The following is an 18,341-nucleotide window of genomic DNA, read 5'->3' as shown; positions in this document are numbered from 1 at the left end:
AAAGTTCTGACAAAATTTCAGCAATACTATTTGGTCAGAAGCCCTTTAGAAACACAAATGGTTTAAGATTTAAAGGCAAAACTACAGGCATTGTCAACCTATTTGTTTCTATTGATCATAGAAAAATAAAGGTTGATAGTTGTGATAAACAGAAGGCAGTTCAACAAGACAAAGGATCCTTGATTTATTCGTTTTGTGGAAGTTTCAAGAGGAACAACAAAAGAAGTGCCAAACTGCAAAATAACATGCATCTGGATAATCAACTTGGTGCTTCCAGAATCAGAAGAGGTAGGAATTCTATTTATACAACAAACCTTGGTAAATCACTATGTGATAAAAAAGGGGAGCGTTTGGCTCACAACGTCTCTGTCTAATACCAGAGACGTTCGCATCCTTATCTTTAACTTGAGAAAATGGGGTTTTGCATCTTTGTGGTTCAAGTATTGTATTTATTTTTGTTAAGAAAATTTTCTCCTAACAATATAGATAATGGATCATTAAACTACAGAAGACCCGCTCTTCTAGGGTTTAGATGTTCATAAGTCTATCGTTTGTAGACTTCCTCCTTCTATAAAAGATACAGTTTCATGGCTCCTGTAACTAGAGGCACCACAAGCAGGGATGCAGTCGGAGCAGCTAACGTGTATCTATGTAAAGGAAGTTCTTCCTCAAAAGTGAAGAAAGTGAAGGCTAAAAATAATGTTGATGGTTATTCCTCTAATTGGTTCGTGTCTTTTTATCAGCTTGATGAAAACTTCGGGGGATTGGTGAAAGAATTTATCAACAAAAGAAACGATTTAAAATCTCAAATTGTTTCGTCTTTAGAAGAGTTAATTCACTATGAACGAATGTTGTCTCTAACAACGAACATCGTGCGTGAACTAAAAAGAGAACTTAGTGATTTGACAGATATTTCTAAAGATTTGGAGGAATTGAACAATCCCATAATCAATGGGTTTTTCAATAGTGAGAAGGAATTATCAGTAGGGGCCTTGAGAAAGCTCTATGATGCCTAGTAAATCTTCTTATATATGAGAATTTTATTCTTGTGTTTTGTTTAGAAGAATAACTAGAATTTGGAATAGCCATTATTGTGAGTACACATAGCTATGTCCAACGATTTCATCTTCATATTTTTAGGTTTATTTGTTTAAATTATAAAAAATTGTTTTGGAAGATGATGATTGCAGTATTAATCTTTATGGTTTTATAAATTGCAATATGCTATGGGATATGTGTGTTTGCGTCCATGAACTATTATTTCCCATACGATGTCAAAATTTATCTCGTTTATATGTCCCTATGCATGTAATGATACAAGAACGAATGAATTTTTGACAAACAAAAGTTAAGCCTATTATCTCAATTCTTTGATGGAAAATAGGTTAAAATCTTTTGTTTACAAGGATTATGTCTATTGTATGTCGTTATGCAGATAGTGATGGAAAATAGAATGAATCCTTGTATATTCCACAGTATTGATCTTCCTTGATCCATATTTTATGTATATACTGTGTGGCTCCATAAGTCTTCTTGTGCGAGCATTTTCAACTAAACTAATCATAGATTCGTTTGTGATTATTTTGGTTGTGTATTCCAATTAGATTAATCATGGGTTCTCTTGTGGTTAATTTGATTGAGAATTTTTGGATAACAAAATCATTTTTTGGTTGTTGGTATCCAAAGAAATCCTTCTTTTCTTGTAAAAGTAAGGTCGCTCTTGTTCTTTCGGGAATAACATCAAATAGGGGAGAGTTCTTTTGAACTTGCGCTTAATTTCCATATCTTTGTGGGGAGTGCGGCTGTGGAATATTTGAGGAGTTATCTTGTATCTTTATAAACTCAGTGATGAATGCATTTAGCTTCGGATTTATGATTGCATCAAAACAAAGTTGGTATGTACTTTTCTTTGGTCTTGAAGTGTCTCCATGAGAATTTCATTAGGATCCCGTTTTCGTACCTTTGCCAATTTTATTGACAAAAAGGGGGAGAATTAATATGTAGTTCACACTACAAATACATATGGTTTTCGGATCATTATGTAAGGGGGAGTGGTTTTCGTGTTGAGACGAAGTATTGACTAAGGGGGAGTGATACATATCACCATAGTATTGTTGTCGAAGTTGTGATATGAGAACTTTGATGTTGTGTAATAATACTATGACACTGTGTAACAATTATCAAGAGCTTTTGTTTTCTCATTGTTATGGCTACGGAACTTCAACAACGATGATGCTAAACTTACAACCGTTGGAATCATTGGAGTACTTGGAAGTGACGAAGATTTCGAGTAATGTTGAAGCACCAAGTAGATCAAGCATGTGGACGAGAAGCTACAAAGTTTTATGTTTTTTGTAATCCATATGTATTGATATGTTTTTTGTAATCCATATGTGGACGAGAAGCTACAAAGTTTTAGAGCATTGCTCGGTCGAACTCGCATGCGTTGCTATCTCAAGAATGTTTGTCAATGTTAGTGATCAAAACTATATGTCTTGATTTCTAGTTTACTTATGACTAAGTCTCGGTTTAGGATAGTCAAGTGTAGTTGAAGCTCTAGACTCTATGCCGATCATCTTACGAAGACGAAGAACTACTCGAGGAACCGGTGAAACTTCATCTGACTAAAAGGTATGTGGATACTTTAACTTATCTATCACTCAAAAGTCTATTTTATCTCCTACTCTTGAGACAAAGTCGTATAAATATGATAGTTTTCATACATACACATTTTCTATTTCGAGCCGAGTTTACTCGCCTATCTTTTTCTCGAAATATGTGTTTGTAAGCTTTCGCTTTAACCATTTTCATCTTTACCCATGACGAAAGTCATGATAACGTTTCAATCTTGAAAATAGCTTTGATGACGATAGTCGTGAATAACGATTGTTATAACATTATAGAAGAATGTTTCAATGATTGAAATGTAGAGTTGAGATTACCATCTATGGATATAAGCATATATAGTGTGCTCTCACATTAGTGTATAAATCCATGTGCAGGAAGCCAAGTGCGTGCATATGTGTGCATGCGATATTGATGAAGGAGACAGGTTAAGTACGCGTACCCACGAAAGTTTTCATACCGAAAATTTCTGCTGGAGTTTGTAAGTTTGCAAACAAGTAAACCAGTCACATTATGTATGCGTACTCACAGAAGTTTTCGAACCGAAATTTCTGCTGAGTTTGTAAACTCAAATCTGGTAGCTAAGGTACGCATACCCGTACGCGTACTCAAGCTGGTGATATCTCAAATCGGTAGTTCATGAACTTAAAACAATAAATTATAAGGAATGCAATCTTTGCAAACCGTGGCTATATTGTTCATGAATTGATTCAAGTGGATCAAACCGATTTTATTTCAATTGTGTCTATCAATAAATACCTAAGCAATTGAAAAACTCTTCAACTAGTTCTTATGAGTCATTTGAATTAGTTATGAGAAAGATGAATACGGTTAATATGAAAGTGCTCATATGGCTAACCATTGGTTAACTATTTGTAAACCAACTAAGTGTATACGTTTAGGTACGGTTACTCAAACCTAAATGAAATACATTTCATGTGTGTATGACAAGTTAAGTTTCGATCTAACGATTGAAAGATATTAGCTTGGTGGAATCATGTTTTTCATCTAATGGTGAATATTGAATGCTTTGTTACCAAGGTAACTTAGATTGCAAACCCTGATTTGAAAACTATATAAAGGAGACATCTAGCATATGGAAAAACTAATCCCCACACCTCCTGTGTGATACTAGTTGGTTTACTAGAGTCAATTCTCCTTTAACCTTAGGTTTCTTCTCGAGACCCTGTAAGTTAACGACTGAAAGACTTCATTGGGATTGTGAAGCCAGACGAAACTACTTTTCTTGTAGTTGAGCGATCTGATCTTGCCATTTTCTATCGTACGAGTTCAATTGAATAATTGGCTTGAGATTATATCTCTGATAGGGAAAGATAAAAATAAATCACAAACATCTTCGTCTCATAGTTTGTGACTCCACAATATCTAGTTTCGCTACCATACGATTTAGATTATTGTGAGGTGATTGATAATACTAGGTTGTTCTTCGATAATATAAGTCTGGTTTATCAATTAGTTCAGGTTCACCTTGATTTATCAAAAGACGGAACAAAAACTCTTGGGTATTTTTGTAGGAGACATATTTATTCAATTCTATAGACTTTTCTGTGTGAGACAGATTTGTTTATCGAGTCTTCGACTTTGGGTCGTAGTTGAAAAAGCGGGGGTCTAACAACACCACCCAATATTTTGCTTAGCAATCTGTATGGACTAACTCCGAAATACTTTCTAGATAATCAACTATACAGTCAGAATCAATTTAGGTAAAAGTATCTCAAGGAGTTAATATCTCTCTCTTGTTTTGATTTACTCGAGCTAATAGAAATCAGCGAGTCTTTAATCGAACACGGGGAATAACTTGGATGGTACCAAAGACCAATATCCAAGGATCAATCAATGACAATCAACAAACAAAGGTTGGATTACTCTAATTGATGATCTAAAGCACAACCTGTATTATTTCAATTATAAAGATAAAAAAATATAATGCGGAAACTGATATAACACAAACACCAGAAATTTTGTTAACGAGGAAACAACAAATGCAGAAAAACCCCAGGACCTAGTCCAGATTGAACACACACTGTATTAATCCGCTACAGACACTAGCCTACTCCAAGCTAACTTCGGACTGGACTGTAGTTGAACCCAAATCAGTCTCCCATTGATCCAAGGTACAGTTGTACTCCCTTCGCCTCTGATCCCAGCTGGATATTGCGCACTTGATTCCCTTAGATGATCTCACCCACAACTAAGAGTTGCTACGACCCAAAATCGCAGGCTTTAATAATAAACAAATCTGTCTCACACAGACAAGTCTATCAAAGGATCAATCTGTCTCCCATAGAAAAACCCAAAAGTTTTTGTTCCGTCTTTTGATAATAATCAAGGTGAACAGGAACCAATTGATAATCTGGTCTTATATTCCCAAAGAACAGCCTAGATAAATCAATCACCTCACAACAATCTTAATCGTATGGTAGCGAAACAAGATGTTGCAGAATCAAAAACAATGAGACGAAGATGTTTGTGACTACTTTTTATATCCTGCCTATCGGAGATATTAATCTCAAGCCAATCAATCTGACTATACTCGTACGATAGAAGATGCAAGATCAGATCACACAGCTCCCATAAAAGTAGTATCGGTCTGGCTTCACAATCCCAATGAATTCTTTAAGTCGTTAACCTGGTTTTAGAAGAAGAAACCAAAGGTTAAAGGAGAAACTACTCTAGCACGCAAACTAGTATCACACGTGAGGTGTGGGGATTAGTTTTGCAGAGTTGTTAGATGTACCCTTATATAGTCTTTCAAATCAGGGTTTTGCGTTGGTCACAAAGCAAACAATATCCACCGTTAGATGAAAACCTGATTTAAATTCAAGCTAATATTTCTCAACCGTTAGATCGAAAACTTAGCTGTTATACACAAATGAAATGTACGCTTCTAGGTTTGTTAACCGTACCCAAACGTGTACATTGTTGGTTCAACAATAGTTAACCAAAAGGTTAGCCATATGAGCATTTCATACTAACCATATTCTTCTTCACCATAATTAGTTCAAGTGACTCAAATGAACTAGTTAGAGAGTTATTCAATTGCAAGGAAATCTTATGTACTACACAAGACACAATTAAAGCAAAGATGATTTGATTCACTTGAATCGGTTCATGAAATTTATGGCCACGGTTTGGAATTTTCATTCCTTAGTCTTTATAAGTTTAAGTTCAGATATCATCTTCAGATATATAACATTCTTAAGTTTGCACACTAGGTTCGCGGACTTAAGCAACCGGGAAAAGTATACAAACTCCAGCAGAAAATCTCGGCAAAGACTTTCCGCCGGTTCGCGGACTAGTACTCATGTAACAAGTTTTTCAACTCCATCATAATTTCTCGGGATGAGAAGTTCGGCATTTCGTGGACTTGGCAACAAGCCATTCTACCGGTTTCTCTTGATCAACAAAGTTCGCAAACTTTGGTTCAAGGAATAGGACTTATGTACATATGTGTTTCCATAACTATACTTATGTCCATCATTGGTTATGTAATCTGAACTCTCATATCAAACATTGAAACATTCTTATAGGACGTTATATAGTTGTTACACCATTTCTCGTCAAAGCAATTTTCAAAGTGATTGAAACATATCATGACTTTCGTCACTAGGTAAAGATAAACATGGTCTAAGCGAAACGCTTACCAACACATATTTCGAGATATATATAGGCGAGATATGCTCGGCTCGAAATACCAAATGTGTATAATCTAAGTCTATATATAGCATACGACCTTTTGTCTCAAGAAGTAGGAGATAGAGTAGATAGACTTTTGAGTGACAGACAAGTTCAAGTCTTCACATACCTTTTTATCGAGAAGTTCCACCGGTTCCTTGAGTAGTTCTTCTTCTTGTATGATGAATCACCATGAAGTCCTTGAGCTCAACTATACTTTTTATTCTCATCCGAGACTTATCTATAGTAGACGAGAAATCAAGACTTATGGTTTTGATCTCTAACATTGACAAACATTCTTGAGATAGCAACGCATGCGAGTTCGACCGAGCACTTCTCTAACAATCTCCCCCTTTGTCAATTTTAGTGACAAAACTATCAATATATATGGAATACAAAAAAGATAAAGAAACTTTAGTAGCTCATATTCCACATGTCTAATCTTCAACATTCCTTGAAATCTTCGTCACTTCCAAGTACTCCAATGATCCCAAAGGTTGTAAGTTTAGCATCACCGTTGTTGAAGATCCGTAGCTATAACAATGAGAAAGCATCGATCTCGATCATTTTTATACAGTGTCATAGTATTATTACACAGTGTCAAAGTCTAATTGTATCACAAATTCAAAAATAATACTATGGTGATATGTATCACTCCCCCTTAGTCAATATTCCATCTCTCATGGAAACCACTCCCGCTTACACAATGACCCGAAAACCATATGTATTTGTAGTGTGAACTATATATTAATTCTCCCCCTTTTTGTCAATAAAATTGGCAAAGGTACAAGAACGGGATCATAATGAAATTTCCGTAAGAGACATTTCATGATTAAAAGAAAAAATACATACCATCTAATTTAGATGCAATCATATAGCCGAAGCTAATAGCATTCATCAAGGAGTTTAAAAGATACAAGATAACCCCTTTAAAATTCCACAGCCGCACACCCCTCAAGATATGACCATTAAGCACAAGTTCAAAAGAACTCTCCCCCATTTGATGTCATTCCCAAGGGAACAACAAGGGAGACCTTAATTTCAAAAGAAAAGAAGGATTTTTATTGGACACCAAAAACCATGAAAATGATTTTTATGTCCAAAAACTCAATCAAATTAATCATAAGTAAAACCATGATTAATTTAATCAAAATACGCAATCAAATTAAGCACAAAAGTGATCAATTGAATTGATTATGCTCGACATAAGAGAACTTACGGAGCATACGATTAACATACCCATCAGAAAATGAATAGTATAGTCGTTCCAATACTCAACAAAAGAGGAATCTTACGGAGTATGAAAATACTCAACTAGATTAATTATAAGATAACCCATAATTAATCTAATTGGAATACACAATCAAACTAATTACAAAAGTAATCAATTTAATTGTCATTTATTTTGCTCGACATAAAAAGATTCATGGAGCAATAACTAAATAGCCAAACAAGATGATTAATTTAGTTCAAGAATGCTCAACAACATAAAGTACCTTACGGAACAACCAACAAAGCTAATCAAAAAATAATCAACTTGGTTGTATCTTGCTCAACATAAGACACATTACGGAGCCTCACAATATTATATAGAATATGGATCAGTGAAGATCAATACTGTGGAATACACAAGGATTCATTATATCTTCCATCACTATTTGCATAACGATTTTTAATATACATAACCCTTGAACACAAAAGATTTTAACCTATCTTCCATCAAAGAATTGAAAATATAGGCTTAACTTTTGTATATGTCAAAAGTTTATTCATCCTTAAATCAATACATGAATACCGATCATGAACGACTTTACTTTTGGAAAAATATGGGACAACATAGTTCACGGACGTAAATATCAATATCCCATAACAAATTGCAATATAACAAATCATAAAGATTAAATACTGCAAACCATCATCCTCCAAATATTTTTAGAATTTAATACCAATAAACCTAAAAAAGAACAAGAAGATGAAGAATATAATAGCTATGTGTAGCCACAATCATTGCTATTTGAGCACTAGTTATTCTTCCAACTAACCAAAAATAAGACATACTAGGCAACAATAAAACTCAGTTTCCTTGATGATTTCATACCTCTGGAATGGTCCATCGAAACAGGAGTCACTGATATCCTTGATTTTGTTGATCGTAGAGACACCATGTTCATGAGTCAGAACGTTAGTTTTCCGATCAACAATTCGAAAAAAGTGTCGGGCCTTAGCGCAGTCAAGAATAACTTTCTTATGATTCCTGATCAAGATATTCTGAGTACCAAGGATTTTTGCATGTCCATCAATAAGATGGTTGATCTGCAGTTGAAGGTTAGCAAGTTCGTGCTTTACTTCATTCTGAACGAGAATTGAATCCTTGACAGATTCTCCAATCCAAGAGTTATACTCTTTTCTTTCAAGCATCTTTTTCAGAATAAACTCTTGAGAAGGATCACTTCCTTTGAGATCATCCTCTACAGTAGGGTTAACTTCTTCTTTGGGAACCATTTCCATTAAGTTCCTTTCTTGAAGTTTAATGAACGCATATATGAAATATATATATGTTCAAGTGTACATATTGGTTGGAAACCCTAGAGTTCCTTGAGGAGACATGGACGTTCGTGGGCTAAGCCATATACCAAAACGAAAAAGGACCCAACCAGGAAAAATGCATACTGTGTCGCTTTCAAAAAAATTACACCCCTAAAAAGAAAGGTCACAGTGAATAAAGAAAGAAAGAATAAAGACTCACATCATAAGATATCAAACATACAAACTAATGAAAATCAAATAATTACTTGAGCATCTCTCAAACATCATCCTTGTATCTCTCAAGTTAGATACAAGAACGGAACTTTCTGCTACTAGGTAGCATAGGGAGACATAGTCTCACCATAGGTTTTGAGAGAGTACTTGTGATTTTCACCAGGATACCTGATCTCAACATTTATTGTCTTCCCATGGTAGTTTCCATTTTTAGGGAAATTTCTCATAGCTCTTCCTGAAAGATCAAGAGGAAGAGCTTTCTGATTACTGAGTCTAGGACCTCCAGGGATTGGTTCAAGAGGATTTTTTGAGATGGCTTTCCAAACTCTAGACTTAGATTCACCAAAGTTGCTCTTATAAGCACAGGTAAGCTTTCATCAGCAACATAAGACTTTATACCACTAGAATGCATAGAAGTCCTGTAATGATTCCTAGGAAAGAGACCATTTTTATAAGATGTGTGGTTTCTTGTGAGCATGAGATTCACTGCAGTAGTAGACTGACTATTAACCCCATTGACAGTGGAGAGAAGAAAATTACGAAGTATAGAAATTTGTTTCTTCCTGGAAAAACAACGGATAGCATAGTGATTCCATTTTCCGCAGAAAGTACAGGTTCCGTGGAGAAGACACAACAGACGACATTTGTTTTAACTTTACATCCCTGTGAGAAGATCGTAAGTTATATACACGTTTCTCGACAAAATTTTCTTTTGGGGGATATTTCTTCATGTACTGTATGTCAAGAGGAACAGTTGGAACGTACGAATTTTTCCTTAAGACAGAGTTTTCCTTTTCCAAGGTCATACACTGTTCATGGGCTAGTGAAAGTGATGCTTCTAGCTTCTCTTTTTCAAGACGAAGTCCGTCAAGATCAGATGAATGCGTCTTGACCAAATTTTTTTCTCTAATTGATCCTTCTTTGATAACCTTTTCAAGATCACAAATCTTTTCACGCTGTAGATTATTCTCTTAAAGAAGTTTCTCAAAATCCTTAAAGAATGACTCAATAATGTTATAGAGTATGCGTTCTCGATCAATAGACTTTTCAAATTCATCGATGAGTTGATCATGATTCTGAAGATCAACAAACTCAGTAGAATTTTTTGCAATTCTGGTGAGCTCCATTTCAGCTTTCGCCATTGTGTACAATATCTCACTGTATGAAGAGTGATCAACACAAGATGAGACAATCTTCCTACATCGGAATTCAGAAGAATCAACTAAGGAACAATCCTTTGAGGTATTCCCGAGACAAATGACATAGTTGAAAGCTTTAGGAGACATCTTGGTATACGTAAGAGATTCTGTACTCAGACTCAGATTGCTACAAACACAGACTTGTAAGGTCTTGAACGTGTTTGCCTGCTCTGATACCAATTGAAAAAGCGGGGGTTTAACAACACCACCCAACATTTCACTTAGCAATATGTATGGACTAACTACGAAATACTTTCTAGAGAATCAACTAGACAGTCAGACTCAATCTAGGTAAAAGTATCTCAAGGAGTTAATATCTCTCTCTTGTTTTGATTTACTCGAGCTAATAGAAATCAACGAGTCTTTAATCAAACACAAGGAATAACTTGGATGGTACCAAAGATCAATATCCAAGGATCAATCAATGACAATCAACAACCAAAGGTTGGATTAATCTAATTGATGATCTAACATACAACCTGTATTATTTCAATTATAAAGATAAAACAATAAAATGCGGAAACTGAAATAACACAGACACCATAAATTTTGTTAACGAGGAAACCGCAAATGTAGAAAAACCCCGGGACCTAGTCCAGATTGAACACACACTGTATTAAGTCGCTACATACACTAGCCTACTCCAAGCTAACTTCGGACTGGACTGTAATTTAACCCCAATCAGTCTCCCACTGATCCAAGGTACAGTTGTACTCCCTATGCCTCTGATCCCAGCAGGATATTGCGCACTTGATTCCCTTAGCTGATCTCACCCACAACTAAGAGTTGCTACGACCCAAAATAGCAGGCTTTAACAATAAAAAAATCTGTCTCACACAGACAAGTCTATCAAAGGATCAATCTGTCTCCCACAGAAAAACCCTAAAGTTTTTGTTCCGTCTTTTGATAATAATCAAGGTGAACAGGAACCAATTGATAATTCATTCTTATATTCCCGAAGAACAGCCTAGATAAATCAATCACCTCACAACAATCTTAATCGTATGGTAGCGAAACAAGATGTTGCGAAACCACAAACAATGAGACGAAGATGTGTGTGACTACTTATTATATCTTGCCTATCAGAGATATTAATCTCAATCCAATCAATCTGATTGTACTCGTACGATAGAAGATGCAAGATCAAATCACACAACTACGATAAAAGTAGTATCGGTCTGGCTTCATAATCCCAATGAATTCTTTAAGTCGTTAACCTGGTTTTAGAAGAAGAAAACCAAAGGTTAAAGGAGAAATGACTCTAGCACAAAAACTAGTATCACACATGAGATGTGGGGATTAGTTTTGCAGAGTTGCTAGATGTCTCCTTATATAGTCTTTCAAATCAGGGTTTCGTCTTGGTCACAAAGCAAACAATATCCACCGTTAGATGAAAACCTGATTTAGATTCAAGCTAATATTTCTCAACCGTTAGATTGAAAACTTATCTTGTTATACACAAATGAAATGTACGCTTATAGATTTGTTAACCGTACCCAAACCTGTACATTGTTAGTTCAACAATAGTTAACCAAAAGGTTAGCCATATGAGCATTTCATACCAACCATATTCTTCTTCACCATAACTAGTTCAAGTGACTCAAATGAACTAGTTAGAGAGTTGTTCAATTTCAAGGAAATCTTATGTACTACACAAGACACAATTGAAGCAAAGATGATTTGATTCACTTGAATCGGTTCGTGAACTTTATAGCCATGGTTTGCAATTTTCATTCTTTAGTTTTATAAGTTTAAGTTCATAAATCATCTTCAGATATATAACCTACTTAAGTTCGCACACTAGGTTCACGGACTTAAGCAATCGGGCAGAGCTTACAAACTCCAGCAGAAAATCTCGGCAAAGACTTTTTGCCGGTTCGCGGACTGGTACTCACATAACAAGTTTGTCAACTCCAGCATAATTTCTCAGGATGAGAAGTTAAGAAGTTCGTGTACTTGGCAACAAGCCATTCTTCCGGTTTCTCTTGATCAACAAAGTTCGCAAACTTTGGTTCAAGGAATAGGAATTATGCACATATGTGTTTCCACAACAATACTTATGTCCATCATTGCTTATGTAATCTAAACTCTCATTCCAACCATTGAAACATTCTTAGAGGACGTAATATAGTTGTTACATCATTTCTCGTCAAAGGAATTTTCAAAGTGATTGAAACATATCATGACTTTCGTCACTAGGTAAAGATAAACATAGTCGAAGCGAAACGCTTACCAACACATATTTCGAGATATATATGGGCGAGATATACTCGGCTCGAAATACCAAATGTGTATAATCTAAGTCTATATATAGCATACGACTTTTTGTCTCAAGAAGTAGGAGATAGAGTAGATAGAATTTTGAGTGACAGATAAGTTCAAGTCTTCACATACCTTTTTGTCGAGAAGTTACACCAGTTCCTTGAGTAGTTCTTATTATTGTATGATGAATCTCCATGAAGTCCTTGAGCTTAACTACACTTTCTACCCTAGTCCGAGACTTAGCTATAGTAGACTAGAAATCAAGACTTATAGTTTTGGTCACTAACATTGACAAACATGCTTGAGATAGCAACGTATGCGAGTTCGACCGGGCAATGCTCTAACAGTAGTAAATATTAGTTGTGGGTAAGATCATCTAAGGGAATCAACTGCGTAGTATCTTGCTGGGATCAGAGACGTAAGGAGCGCAACTGTACCTTGAATCGGTGTGAAATTGAGTAGGGTTCAACTACAGTCCAGACCGAAGTTAGTTTGTAGTAGGCTAGTGTCTGTAGCGGCTTAATACAGTCTGGTGTTCAATCTGGACTAGGTCCCGGGGTTTTTCTGCATTTTTTGTTTCCTCGTTAACAAAACTTCTGGCGTCTGTGTTATTTCTATTCCGCATTATATTTTGTTATATAATTGAAATATCACAGGTTGTGAGTTGTATCGATCAATTGTGTAATCCAACCTTTGGTTGTTGATTGGAAATTATTGATCCTTGGATATTGGTCTTTGGTACCATCCAAGTTTTTATCGTTGTATTTTATAAAGACTCGCAGATTTATATTTGCATGAGTAAAGATCAAATCAAGATATTGAGATATTAAATCCTCGATATACTTTCCTCTAGATTGAGTCTGACTGTCTAGTTGATTCTCTAGAAAGTATATTGGAGTTAGTCCATACAGATTGCTAATCGAAATATTGGGTGAGATTGTTGTACCCCCGCATTTTCAGTAACGAAGCTGATTATTATGTAAAGCAAGCATGTATGGGCGAGCGGCCGCCGTTGTCTCCTTCCTTTATAAAACCTAGCTTTAGTTTTTTCTTCTTTTTTGCTGTTTGGCCGTGGGCATCATTCCCGCGACAAGACACAGTATTGGCTATGAGCATATTTCCTGCGGGAAGTATTTATTTGAGCGAACATCAGTCCCCATTCCTCTTGTCCGCAAGTGCCACGACATGTGGCCAAAGAAAATTTTTCGTATAAAATTTGTTGTTGGCTCTTAATTATTGTACCCGATTTTTGACAAAATCTCCATGTACGGTTTTCTTCGAAGTGGTAACTTTTTCTATTTTGCTCCGTTCTAGTTTCTTCAAAAGTAAAAGTAGCATAAGGAATTTTGTTAATATGTCACCTGAAAGCAGTTCTGCCGCCGCGTCGAGAAATGCTAACAACTCCAAGCCGAACACGGATGATGAGTTCTTTACAAAATCTTCTACAGTTACGAGGACCCATCCCAAATACGTGGCAACCCTTCTGAATGATTCAGAGAATGAAGGAGAAGTCCAATCAGTCTATCTAGGGCGTATAATGAGGTTTTGCCTTCAGAAGAAAGAGTATCTGGTCTCTCCCATAGACTTCAACATCTGTCATAGTCCATTGCGCTCTTATAATAAATGGATGAAATTCATGATAAGCCAAGATATGGAAACTCACATGGCTATATGTAGATGGGGTGAGATGACCATTACTTTGGAAAGCGTAGCCGTTCTGTTGAGTCTTCCAATAATAGGGAATCTTGACGTCATCTTGTCTGAGGAAGAAGAAGAAATGCAGGCCACTTTGGTCACGAAATCAACAGGATATTTTCGGAAGGATTATCAGGAAAAATGCTTTTATAACTGGCGGGTGTCGAAATGGTTCCCTGGTAAGCCGGAGCTAGATCAGGTGTTGGATGATACACTCCATGTTACTGCATTTTTATCTCTGTGGTTATACATAGACATTTTTGATGATGTCTCTGGCAATAAGGAGATAAGGCAGAAGCTCATTAAATTTGTTATCAAATTAGCGAAAGGCGTTGCTCTTCCCATCGGCAGTTTGTTCCTTGGATCTTTGTACACCCATCTGGATCACTTAGCAGCGGACATGTATGTCTCTAATGGGTATATGAAAGTAGACTTGTATGTCTATGTCGCCTTTCTCCAAGCATGGTTGTGGGAGCATCTCAAAAATTACGCTCCTAACCCGAAAACCTCATTTCCTGATACATATGGCGGCTCTAGGATACTCCGTTGGTTGTAGAGGTGTCCAATACCTGGCTCAAAGCTCATTGATCTTCTTGACAACGCGCATGCAGTTAACTTTCGTCCTTGGGCTCCGGTCCACGCCTCCATAGTTCAACCAGACACTTTTGCTTCTGCCTCGAACGTGACACTGCATTCTGCCGACGAGAATATGAGCATTGGAGAAACAGTGTTCTTGCAAAGATGCATACCTGGGTATGTGCCATCTTTTTTCAGAGGATCTTGTAATGTAGTTCCTTACAACATTGACAGGGCTGCTATCAGGGAGTCCCATTCCGCCGCCCACTGACAGCTCCAGATGAATTGCTACCTGTCGTTCTTGATAACAACGTCTTTGCACCAGATAAAATCCTTCCCTTCTTGCTCTCAGAACGAAGACCAGTGACGACTCCCAAATATATTATCTTTTGGCAGGATGAGTTTCTCGCTATTCATCAATTCGTGCAGGATGTTGTGACAAATCCACGCGGCAATCCCTCCTCTAAGATTTTATCAAATCACCCCTTGTTGAGTGAGCCTTCTCCGATTAAGTGGAAATCTCCTAGTTCAAATGGGAACAGTCCCCAGAAAAGGGAGCAAAGATCAAAAAGTCGTGCAAGTGGCTTCCGATCAGATTCTACGGCTCTCGTGTCCTTTAGTTCTTCCAACATGCAAGTACGTATGATTTTCTTACTGTTTTGGCCGATTTTGTACAAATTTTTGTCGTCACTAAACATCTCTTCTTCTTTTAACTTAGGGTCTCGCGAATGCTTTAACCAGACTTGCACGTGGCCATAAAATGACGCCTCTTGAGGAAGGAGCCGGCGACACTGAGTCTCTTGAAGATGAAGAAGAATCCGAAGAGGAAGAAAGCTCGAGATCCGGTGGCGAGAAGAGCACTTCTGAATGTAGCAACGAGTCTTCTTCCAGTGGGCCCAAAAATGAGTCGGTGAGTTTTCTACACATTTTTTTTTGGGTCTTATTTATTTATTCGGAATAAATACTTACTCGGTGATATCACAGGAAAATTCCCTTCTTGAAGATAACCATGAGATGGAGATTCGACAGGATGAAGATGTAGCTTCGCCTCCAATCATGGAAACCGTACCTGCTAGTAATCCGGGGATGGAGATCGATCATCATGAAGATGCTTCTATACTTCAGATGACGGAAAACGCTTCCCTGATTGCGGGCGCGATTGTTTCCAAAGAATCTTTTTTGGTCGCGGAATCAGTTGCAGGCGTCGCTTTCGACCCTCCATTTTGGGCTCCTTTTGAAGGTCATATGCTGATCAGAGGTTCAGTGTACCATCTAAGTATGCGGAGTTATATACCAGAATATGGGAAAGGTATGGACATATCGCAACAACCAAATATATCACCAGCCGATTTGTGTTGGTTAAGCGTGTGTAAGAAGCTTTATCTTCGATCCATGACATGTGCAACGTGACTGTCCATACTGTTTCTGAAGATGTAATATCAAGCTGGAAGTTCCACCCGGATGTGTGTGTGTAGACTTTGAGTTTAATACCTCCTGGTTCTGTGAAGGATTTTCCAAGATCCAAAATCTGCAGGTTGAAGCGATTGAAGCTCCTTCCGCTGATTTGATTAATCAACAACAGGCGGAAGTCGAAAAATTGTCTCAGGAGTTGAAGCTGAAACAGGCGGCTCTTCAAAGCACGAAGGATGCTTTCTCCAAGAATAACGAGCCATTGTTTTGAATGTTTTTTTTTTGAACTTCCTTCTCTTAGGTTTTGAAAGGCAAGAGACGCCTCTTTTTATGGTTTGATTTTCTGGTTTTTTGGGTTGATAGATGATTGTCTTATAGGGATTTTTGAATTATTTTGGAATGGTTTCACAAGTAATTTTATGGAAGTAATGGTACTTGGATCAACTAATATATTGGAATCCGATTTATTAATGCAGGTAGCGCAATTACTCTAGAGAAATTGTGAATGTCATATGAAAATAAGAAATATGGGGATAATATGAAATCTTAGGATAATTGGGTTATCAGCTTTTGTTGTCAATGTGGAACTGATGCTTGTGTCAGATCTCCAACAGATTCAAAACGATAAGTTGCTTAAACATTTTTTGACGAAACTTACTCGCTTAGGGCCTCTCAACAAAACTGAATTTTCAAGGTGCAAATCCAAGTTTTATTGTGTGACGCAATCCTGGTCGCTAGAAGTCCTTAGTCGTCCTTTATTGTCTCTGTGACATATTTATGTCGACCCGCGACAAGGCGGAGAATCTCCTATCCCCAGACGCAATTCCCCTGAATAAATCTTTTCTTGTACAATGCGCTTTAGACCATTGCATTCGCTGGTAGGATGATGAATAAATCTGTCATAGTGGAAATATTTTGAATCTAGCATCTCCTGATCAGTTGGTGGACACCACACCAGGGGTAGCTGGACCACTCTCTCTCGTACCCAAATTTCCAGTAACTCCAGGACTCTTCTGATAGGTAACGGGAAGCGTGTATATTTTGAGTCCGGCTTCTCTCGCATCGATGGCTGTTGTGCTGAGAGTTCTGGTAGGCTTTGATATAAATCTCTTTTCGAGGGAGGATTTGACGCTTAAGCCATCATAGATTCATGAGCGGGCCGTTTACTTCTACCATGTCGCTGAAAGGTAATTTCTCTTAAGGGGCCTGCGTCAGTGGAAGCGGCACGAGGTGGCTGGGATGGATGTAGGAGTCTTGGCAGATTTCCCTTCTTCGGGTGCCTCTCTATTAAGTAAAGCAGTCGTGGCTGCAGACTGTTGGACAACTCTTTGAACCTCTGCGAGGGTTTGGAGATAAAAAATTTCCAGCGAAGCTTCATAGCCGTCTCGTTACCCTTGTCTTGTAGATACTGTGGCACACCTGGAAAGTCTCCTTCCTTGGTGTTGTGAAACTGTCTTGGTTCTCTGTTGTTGGCAGAATCCAATCGGCTGATCTTCTTCTGTTCTTGTATGACATGACTACGTGATCCGTCTGCATCTTCATTAGTAGAAGTACAGTTCTTAGCCAAAGATTGAACGTCCTTCATATTACCCTTGAAATTGGTGAAATCCTTCTGAAAGGTACTCGTTGATTCTTTCCACAATCGACTTATCATATTCTTCAGGATACGAAGCGTTTCATTTTGTCGTCTGATAATATCGACTTGGTTTGCAGCCATACCCTACCATGCTTTCCATGGTGGTCGGATTCCGGCTATCCATTGTGTTTGAAAGGTTCGAATGACTAGGATACATCTGGAAAGTTGGAATCTTTGATTGAAATGATTTTTAGTTAATGATTGAATTAGGCTGACGAGGTGTCAACTCGCAAATAATATTTTTCTAATTTTTTTTACACTAGCAAGTAATATGATAAAAGAAGATTCGTCCCAAGGGAGGTATGAAGTAAAATTTATGAAATTACTCTTAGCAAAGAAGATTTTGTTGTAGAAATTCTGGAAATTGTAAAGTTGTATTCAAATATGAGATGGAATTGATTAAAGGTTCATTCTTGGCCACGGAATATAAATTAAATTGATATAAAGCTACGTTCTTTGCATTATCTCGTTACTACCGACCC

Source organism: Papaver somniferum, chromosome 2, assembly GCF_003573695.1.
Source record: "Papaver somniferum cultivar HN1 chromosome 2, ASM357369v1, whole genome shotgun sequence".
Taxonomy (NCBI): domain Eukaryota; kingdom Viridiplantae; phylum Streptophyta; class Magnoliopsida; order Ranunculales; family Papaveraceae; genus Papaver; species Papaver somniferum.
The sequence above is the reverse complement of the archived record's forward strand: the minus strand, read 5'-3'. Positions refer to the sequence as shown.